This window comes from Dromiciops gliroides, chromosome 4 (assembly GCF_019393635.1).
Source record: "Dromiciops gliroides isolate mDroGli1 chromosome 4, mDroGli1.pri, whole genome shotgun sequence".
Taxonomy (NCBI): Eukaryota; Metazoa; Chordata; class Mammalia; order Microbiotheria; family Microbiotheriidae; genus Dromiciops; species Dromiciops gliroides.
Window position 1 is genome coordinate 382,598,655 of NC_057864.1, and position 9,575 is coordinate 382,608,229.

The 9,575-nt window shown below is 38.2% G+C and overlaps 1 pseudogene; it reads right to left on the bottom strand.

Moving 5' to 3' along the window:
- Window positions 1-625: 625 nt before the first annotated feature.
- LOC122754231 lies at window positions 626-1,434 on the bottom strand (annotated as a pseudogene).
- Between the last annotated feature and the right edge of the window lie 8,141 nt (window positions 1,435-9,575).

Consider the following 9,575-nt stretch of genomic DNA (forward strand, 5'->3'; position numbering starts at 1 on the left):
AATTGTTCTGTCTTTTTATCTGCCTAAATTCCCTCTACAGTTCTCCCTTGATGCAATACTTTAGTCTGCATTTCCATTTCTGTTCTTTAACTCTGTTGTGTATGTGTATTAGCCATTCATACTGTAATGGCCAGAATGGACATTGTCTAGCAGTGGAGTTGGTTTTAGTCTTTCTAATGGTCTCTGGACCATTAGAAAAAATAGTCTTTTCCTTAGTCACATAGGTCTATCTTCCCATATTTGGCTATCTAGAAGACTTGATCTTCTCATTAGTAAAAGGCTATGCTTTGGTTATTAAAACTTTTTAAACAGATTACTAATAATGTGTGAATATTGTAGAGAATATGAAAGTAGAAAAATTCTATATCAGACTCCACAGGGCTCTCCAAATTAAATCAACATATACTTTAAAATCTAGTGACTTCAATGCAAAAGTGGTTGTAGAGAACAATGGAATACATGACCCAGTATCAAGAAAACAAAAGATGTCAAAGTCTTATAGTCTACACCATAGATTCTTTTTGGGGGGGGCAGAGGGTTGGGGGAGTAATCCAGGGCAGTGTTTATTGAAACCCAAACTAAAAGTAGGAAGATACTGAAACCATGAGTTCATCTGGGTCTGGATCTAGTTGTTGCATCTGGCTACTTCTGCACAACTGGGTTTCCTGGTGATCTCAGAACCAATGGTGATGCTGCTGTTGGTAACTTTGAAGATATATGGCCCATCCCAGTGCTGAGCATCCCTGCTGCCATGCTGGAAGTAGATGTGATGGACTCCTGGGGGATAGTTGGAGAATGTGTGGGAGACCTCTCTCCACTCACAGTTGCTCCTTCGATCAAACAGCACCTCTAAGAGCTCGAACGTATCCAGGATTTCAAAGTCATCAGAGAGCAATTGCACAGATTCCATAGTTGCATCGACAGTAGAATTAGGCAGCAAACCAGTCCTTGATCACAATGTCTGGCCTCACTGTGTCCATCAGTTCTTCACAATAGCCCTTCGCTTTCAGGTTCACCCTCTGAGACTTAATGCACTTTCCATACTTCGTGAGAAAGCATTTCCTGACTCGGGAGTCTGGAAACTCTTTTCCATGGGCTCCAGGTATGTCTTGTACAGTCCAATAATTTTTTTTAGTAAGCAGATTTATCCAAAAATTCAACCCATCTTGGCCACAGCGGTTGTGGATCAGGTTCTTCTGGAGGATCTTCTGGTGGCTACGGCAGAGGTAGAAGACCTTCCAGTCAGCTACTGGCTGGTCCCAGTCCTCGGAGATGAAGCCCTCTCATTGACATTTGCATTTCCACAGGGACACCTGGTCCATGAGGTCTCTCCAGAGGCTGAAGACTGGCTGGCAGTGCCTCAGCAGCTTCCAGGCTTGCACCAGGGAACAATTCCATGAGGACTTCCTCAGGCAGCTCATTGATGCTGGCCATGGTGCTGTTTTACTTTGGCGTTCCTCTCTGGTCAGCAGAAGCTCTTCTTCCTTACACCATAGATTCTTAACTAGGGGTCTGTGAAGGTTTTTGTTTTTTGTTTTTTGTTTTTTGTTTTTTGCGGGGCAATGAGGGTTAAGTGACTTGCCCAGGGTAACACAGTTAGTAAGTGTCAAGTGTCTGAGGCCGGATTTGAACTCAGGTCCTCCTGAATCCAGGGCCAGTGCTCTATCCACTGCACCATGAAGCTGCCCCCTGTGAAGGTATTTTTTAAAAAAAAATATTTTGTTATCTGTATGTCAGTATGGTTATTTCTTTTGAAATTCTATGTAAAGGGTGTCCTAAAAGTCTCAGTGTAGTTTTTAGTTTTAATAATTTCAGAAGTACAAATATTACAAACTTACAAAAACATAATCTGAAAATTTAATTATTTGAATTTATTTTACACTTAATGTTATAGATTTTGGATAAAAATAAAAATTTTAATTTTATCAATACAGGGTACTCTTTCATATTGCATTGCATGTGCAGCAGTTTCTGAATGATACATACTTTCTTGGACCAGTAGATTGGTGGAGGAGGTCCTCTTGGTTGGTCGCATTAGTCAGCTGATCTATCTCTACTAGATTCTTTTTGTGGGGTCATGTCAAAACTGCTATGTATGGATCAAAATTTCGTTATTTGGATAATCTTTAGTCTAGGATTACAAATGCTATCCTCTCTGTAGTAGCAGCAGCAGCTGATGAAAGTTTATCAAATTTTGAAAATCCACTAGAACTATGAATAGCACAGGATGATATTTATACTGAATTTTACTAAGAAACATATTATTTAAAATTTTAAAAGAATTAATCTTTCAAATTTGGGGGTAAATTTATAACATTTATACTTCTGATGTTATTAAGACTTAAAACTACACTAAGACTTTGGGGGCACCCTGTATTTTATTATTATGCATGTAAAAACACGATTCCAAGAAGGATTCCATTGGCTTCACCAGACTGTCAAAGGGGTGGTCCATAACACAAAAAAAGATTGAGAACTCCTGATCTACACAGAAGACTCCTGCCTATATATGACAGCATAGAGGAAGTTAATTCAGCATGTAAATGAACACAGAAACCCTTCCTTACATGAGCCATCAGTATTTAAGGCCTCTAGCTTTGACTACAAAGATATGAAGCAATCTGAGACATAGCATAGATGCATTTGTCAGATTCTTCATAGAATTCCTGTATTTATCATCTACAGCTGATGTTGTAAGACAAATAGAAACTCTCTTTGAGCTACTTGTTTTCTCTTAATCACAAAGGAAATCAGGCAAGAATCAAAGGGAGCACATAAGGTCCAATGGTGTGGGAAATGAATAATCATAAAATTTTAGAGAGGAAGGGACCTAATTTTTTAATATTTAAATACTTCAGTCAAAACGAGGGGACAAGGGGCAGCTAGGTGGCGCAGTGGATAGAGCACCGGCTCTGGAATCAGGAGTACCTGAGTTCAAATCTGGCCTCAGACACTTAACACTTACTAGCTGTGTGACCCTGGGCAAGTCGCTTAACCCCAATTGCCTCACTTAAAAAACAAAAAAACGAGGGGACAAATGTTTCTCTGCAAAAGACTTCCATTCACCACCAAGCTACAGCCCAAAGCATGAAATGATGGCCTACCACATGCAGAGTCTTATGCTGGTTGTTGGGGAGGCAAAGCTGAAAGGAAGTATTCCCTGCCCTCAAGGAGTTTACACTACAGAAGAGGAGTTTATACTCTAGGAGAGTAAGCATTTTCCATTACATACTAATAAAGGAAGCAAGGTGGTAGAACTAGACCTCGAGTCAGGAAGGCCTGAGTTCAAAGCCAACCTCAGACACTAGTTGCATGACCCATGACAAGTCACCTAACCTCCACTTTCCTCAATTTCTTAATCTGTAGAATGGGAATAATAATGATACACATCTCCCAAGGTTGTTGCGAGGATAAAATGAGATAATATTTGTAAAGTGCTTCACAAACCTTAAAGTGCTATACAAATGTTAGCTATTCTTAAAGAAGTTTCTATAAAGATATATTGTATGTCTCTACTAGCTGTTAAGGGGACTATTAAAACTAGTTACTTTTTAAAAAAAATTTTTATTTATTTCATTAAATATTTCCCAATTACATGTAACATTTTTTTTGCGGGACAATGGGGGTTAAGTGACTCGCCCAGGGTCACACAGCTAGTAAGTGTCAAGTGTCTGAGGCTGTACTCAGGTACTCCTGAATCCAGGGCAGGTGCTTTATCCACTGCACCACCTAGCTGCCCCCACATGTAACAATTTTTAATAATTATTTTTTATAATTTTGAGTTCCAAATTCTTTCTCTCCTTCCCCCCTAATTTGAAAAGGCAAGCAATTTTATTTCAGTTATACATGTGAGAAAAAAATTATACATGTGAGGTCATACAAAACACATTTCTATATTAGCTATGTTGCAAAAGAAAACACAAACAACATGAAACAATAAAGATAAAGAATTTTTTTAAAAGCATGTTGTAAAGCTAGTTGTAAAGGAAGTTGCTACAATGAATATCCCAGGGTTTTGGGTGACAGGGATGGTCCTTCCCACATAGGAAAAATCATAGAAGCCTATTTCCCCATTCTAAGCAGGGCAATAAATTCTATACAAAAAGTTTCTGAAGTAGCTTTCTCAAAAACAAACAAACATCAATGAAAGCCATCACTTCTTGCTGGGTGATATGCCTTATGCCTTTGAATAAAGAAAGATTTTATTTAGAATTTTATTCCCCCCCCCAAGTTACATGTAAAAACAAATTTTAATATTGATTAAAAAACAACAACTTTGTGTTCCAAATTCTCTTCTTCCCTCCCTCCCCATCCCCCCTTAAGAACTCAAGCAATTCAATATAAGTTATACATGTGTAGTCATGGAAAACATTTCCACATTAGTCAGGTTGTAAAAGAAAACAGACAAAAAAACCTTTAGAAAAAGGAAATAACAAAAATTATACTTAAATCTGTATTCAGATATCATCAGTTCTTTCTCTGTAGATGGATTGCATTTTTCATAAGTCCTTCAGAGTTGTCTTGGATCAATGTATTGCTGAAAGTAACTAAGTCATTCACAGCAGATCATCTTACAATATTGCTGTTATTTTGTATATAATACACTTCTTTTTTTATCATTTCATGTATGTCTTTCCAGGTTTTTCTGATAGTATCCTGCTGATCATTTCTTATAGCACAATAGTATTCCATCATATTCTCATCCCACTATTTGTTTAACCATTCCCCAATTGATGGACATCACCCCAATTTTGAATTCAACTGTTTTTTGAATAAAGATTTTAATTAGGGTTCTGATTTATAGTCATAGCCTGAATTCCACCTTAAATAGGATTACTTGGTTTTATGACCATGTGGAAGGGAATTTTGATAAATAGGTTCTCTGGGACTACTGTCTATTCCTGTAGTGTCATGGACAGAAAGTTAGGGAAGGGAAGGGGAAATTTTGCTAATATGTTTTCTCCCAATTTAGAGGAAGATTATTTTACACCCCACCCCATATCCCTGAGACTGGTTTATGTGCCAGAATATATGGTGATAGCAATTAGCATTGCAATTAACATTTTTGTTTGGAAGCCAAGCATTTTTATTGATGCTACTGCAATTCCTGACTAATAACTAAGCATAACTATAATTGAGTGTAGAGGCCAATGCAAAGATTTTCTTCTTCATCTATTTTCTACTTAAAATTAATTATGTAAACGAGGCAAAGATAAGAGCTCTAAGACTGTAGAGACAGGAATGATTATAAACTTTTCAAATAAGAAATGCTATAAGATGCTGTAAAATCCTACTGTGTAACCTGAACGTCTTAAATATCAACTTTGTTCAGCTCAGGAGAGTTGTAACTGTGTAGAGGGAGATGAAGTGAGCATTTTCTTCTAGCATAGTTTCTAATCAGAAGAAATAATACATGGAAAGCAGTTCGCAAACCTTAAAGCTCTCAATAACTGTCAGCTATTATTATTATTATATCTCTTATTCTTATTTCTTTCCAATGTGCTGGGTGAAAATATTGCCTTTGTGATGACTACTTGTCAGTTATTCCCTTCCAGGGTAACTCCATGGGAATGGAACAAACTCAAGGGGGCCATGCTGGATTAGATAGCATCTTTAAGAGGGTATTCACATCCAGAAGTAGACTTAAATTTCATTATCTTAGACTCCAGAGATATAACTACATATGCTCAGCTCAGTGGTCATAGTGGAGAAGTTGGTGGGGGAATAGTGGGGGAATACTCTTTGCTTCCCATTGCCACTTCTAGCTTCTCCTAGAAGTAACCTCTCTTCCTTTCAGGATCATGCTATTTTTAACTACCACCCAATCAAAATGCTGGTAGCTATTGTTTGCAGACCTTATATCACTCCCCTTCCTTCCTCAATGAGTTTGTTTTATGACTCACGATTTTACTCTCCTCCGCAACTTCTTCCCTAATAATAGAGGACTTCAACACACACACACACACACACACACACACACACACACACACACGTGTGTGTATGTATGTATATGTATATGCATGCATGCAGACAGACAGACTCTCCCTGCACTAACCACTCAGTTCCTCATTTCTCATGACCTACTCACTTCCCATGACCTACTCTTCCACCCTACCTCAGCCAAACTCAAAGATGGTCATATTATTTATCTTGCTATCACCTTATCACAAATGCAGCTCTTCTACATTCAAGAATTCCAAAATTACCCTTATTGGACCGTAATCTATTGGTTTTTCATTTCTTCCTCTCTCTTCCCTTACAAAACCATATTCTTTGTTCACACTATGACTTCCAGTCCCTTGACCCCTCAATTCTCTCTCAGCTGATCACTATTAACTCTCTCTTTTTTCCCCCCATCTAGACACCTTAGTGAAGCAATTTAACTTTACAGTGTTCTCTTTTGAATCCCTGATTCCCTTATCATTTCATTGATTAAGCCCTTTCAAGCCCCAGTCTTGGGTCGCTCTTGCCATTCACCACCACTAGCACACATACTGTTGAATGTAGGTAGAGAAAATCACACAACCATTCTGACTGGGTCCACTAAAAATGGATGTTATAAACCTCACCTGGGCCCTTACTACTATTGCTAGGCAATCCTAAATCTGCCGTATTGACTCACTATCCCCCTATCCACAATGTCTTTTTCAAACCTTTTTAACCCTCTTCTAACACCCCCAGTGTCCCCCTCCACCTCCCCTCTTAGATGAGAACCTTGCCTCATGTGTTACAGAAAACATTAAAGCCACTCACCATGAACTCCTTCTTCTCCCCTCTTCTTCATCTCCTGTCACTTTTATGTCTCCTGCCACCTTTTCCTCCTTTACCTCTGTTTCACATGACAGAATGGCTTTACTCCTTACCAAGGTTAACCCCTCTACCTGTTTAAGTGATACCATTCCTTCCTGTCTCTTCCAACCAATCACCCCCTCTTGTTATCCCCATTCTAGCACTTTTTTTTCAGTCTCTCCCTGTCTCTTGCTTCATTCCCTACTGCCTACAAACCTATGTTTCTTCCATCCTGAAAAAACCCTCTGGGCAGCTAGGTGGCACAGTGGATAAAGCACCAGCCCTGGATTCAGGAGGACCTGAGTTAAAATTTGACCTGACACTTGACACTTACTAGCTGTGTGACCCTGAGAAAGTCACTTAACCCTCATTGCCCTGCCCCACCCAAGTTAATTTTAAAAACCAAACGAAAAATCCTCACTTGATTCTTTCACCCCTACTACTTATCAACCTATATCCCCTCTGCCCTTTGTTGCTAAACTCCTCAGAAAGGCCATTTACATTAGGTGCCTCCAATTTCTTTCCCTTCGCTCTCTTCTTAACCCCTTACAATCTGACTTCCGACTTTATCGTTCCACTGAAATTGCTCTCTCCAAAGTTACTAATGTTTTCTTAGTTGCCAAATCAAATGTCCTTTTCTCAATCTTCATTCTCCTTCACCTCTTTGCAGCCTTTGACACTGTTTGATCACACTCTTTCCTATTATATTCTTGTCTCTATAGGTTTTTGGGACACCACTTTTATTTTACCTATCTCACTGTTCCTTCTCTGTCTCCTTTACTGGATCCTCCTCAGATCATGTCCTCTAAATGGAGGTATCCCTCAGAGTTCTGTCCTTGGCCCTCTTCCTTTTTCCCACCTTACTACTTCACCTGGTAATCTCATCAGCTCCTATGGATTTAATTACTATTTCCATGTTGATGATTCTCATGTCTATTTATTCTGTCCAACTTCTCTACTGATCACCAATTTCATATCTCCAATTGCCTTTCAGACATCTCAAACTAGATGTCCAGTAGACATCTTAAACGAATATGTCCAAAATAGAGCTTATTATTTTTCCCCTTAAGCCTCCTAGCTTCTATACAGTAACCTGTAGAGGACAACACCATCCTCCCAGTCCCTCTGACTCATAGCCTGGGAGTCATCCTTGTTTATTTACTCTTACCCACCATATGCAATTGTTGCTGAGGCCTGTTGATTTGATCTTTGCTATATCTCTTGAATATGCCCCCTTCCTTCTTCTGATACTGCCTTCACTCTGGGTACAGGCCTTCATCACCTCACTCCTAAGCTATTATAATAGCCTGTCAGTGAGTTTGTCTGCCTCATGTCTATTCCCCTTCCAAACCAATCCTCCATTTAACTACCAAAGTGATTTTCCTAAAATGCAGGTCCAGTCATGTCACCCCTCCTTTCCCTTCCCTCCCCACCCCAACAGAAGAAATTCCAGTGGCTTCCTATTACCTCAAGAATCAAACACAAAATTCTCTGGCATTCAAAGCTCTTCATAAACTAACCCCTCCTACTTTTGGAGTCTTCTTATACCTGACTACTTGGTACTACACTAAGGTGTATTTCTTACACCTTACTTAGTTCTTACACCATATATATATATATATATATATATATATATATATATATATATATATATATATATATATATATATGTATGTATATGTATGTATATGTATATATGTATGTATATGTATATATGTATATATATACACACACATACATATATATACACACATACATATATACACACATATACATATATATATATACATACACACACACACACACACATATACTCTTCAGTCCAGTGACACTGGCCTCCTGGTTGTTCCACAGACAAGCCACTTCATCTCTCAGCCCAGGGTATATTCTCTAGTTGTCCCCTATGCCTGGGCTGCTCTCTCTCCTCATCTCTGACTTCTGACTTCCTTTAAGTCCCACCTAAAATCCCATCTTTTATTGGAAGCCTTCCTTAACCCCTCTTAATTCTAGTGTTTTCCCTCGGCTAATTATTTCCTAGTTATCTTGGATATAGCTTGTTTGTATATATTTGTCTGTTGTCTCCTCCATTAGATTGTGAGCCTTTTGTGGATAGAGACTGCCTTTTGCATGCCCAGTATTCAGTACAGTGCCTGGCACATAGTAGGTGCTTAGTAAACACTTAATGATTGATTGCTTTTGTCTATTTTATCTATTTTCTGACTCCATGAGGTAACCATATAGAAACTTCACTTTGCAAAACTAAAATGTAAGCCACATAAATATATAGCTATATAACTATACTTCCCTGCTAACTCGATCTATTTTAAGCTGTATGATTCTATTCTCCCTTGTTGGAGAATACAGATTTTTTAATTAATTGGTTCTGTCGTAGTTCAGATTATTTTCCATTAAGAATTAGAAATAACATACAACATCTGTTACTTCAGCCATTCATAATAGACTTTTATACTGGAAGATTTATTTCTGTAGCCCTGCTATATTTTTTTCCACCTAATTTGCCAACATATACAACATAAAAGAAAGGTTCTTTCCACCTACTAAATTGCATCAATTCTCTTTAATAAGAGAAAGTTGTCTAATAAAAGGAGTAAAGTATTGTTAGTAACCAAAAGCTATATAATCCAATGGTTAGAATGTTGGATTGTGAATCATAACTGTTCTTGTGCACTTTCAAGCCTTCCCCAGAAAAAATGATGACACATATGAATATCTAGAAAGTTCTGTGGTTGCTCAGAGTAATTACTGTTTTTACCACAATTCTAGAC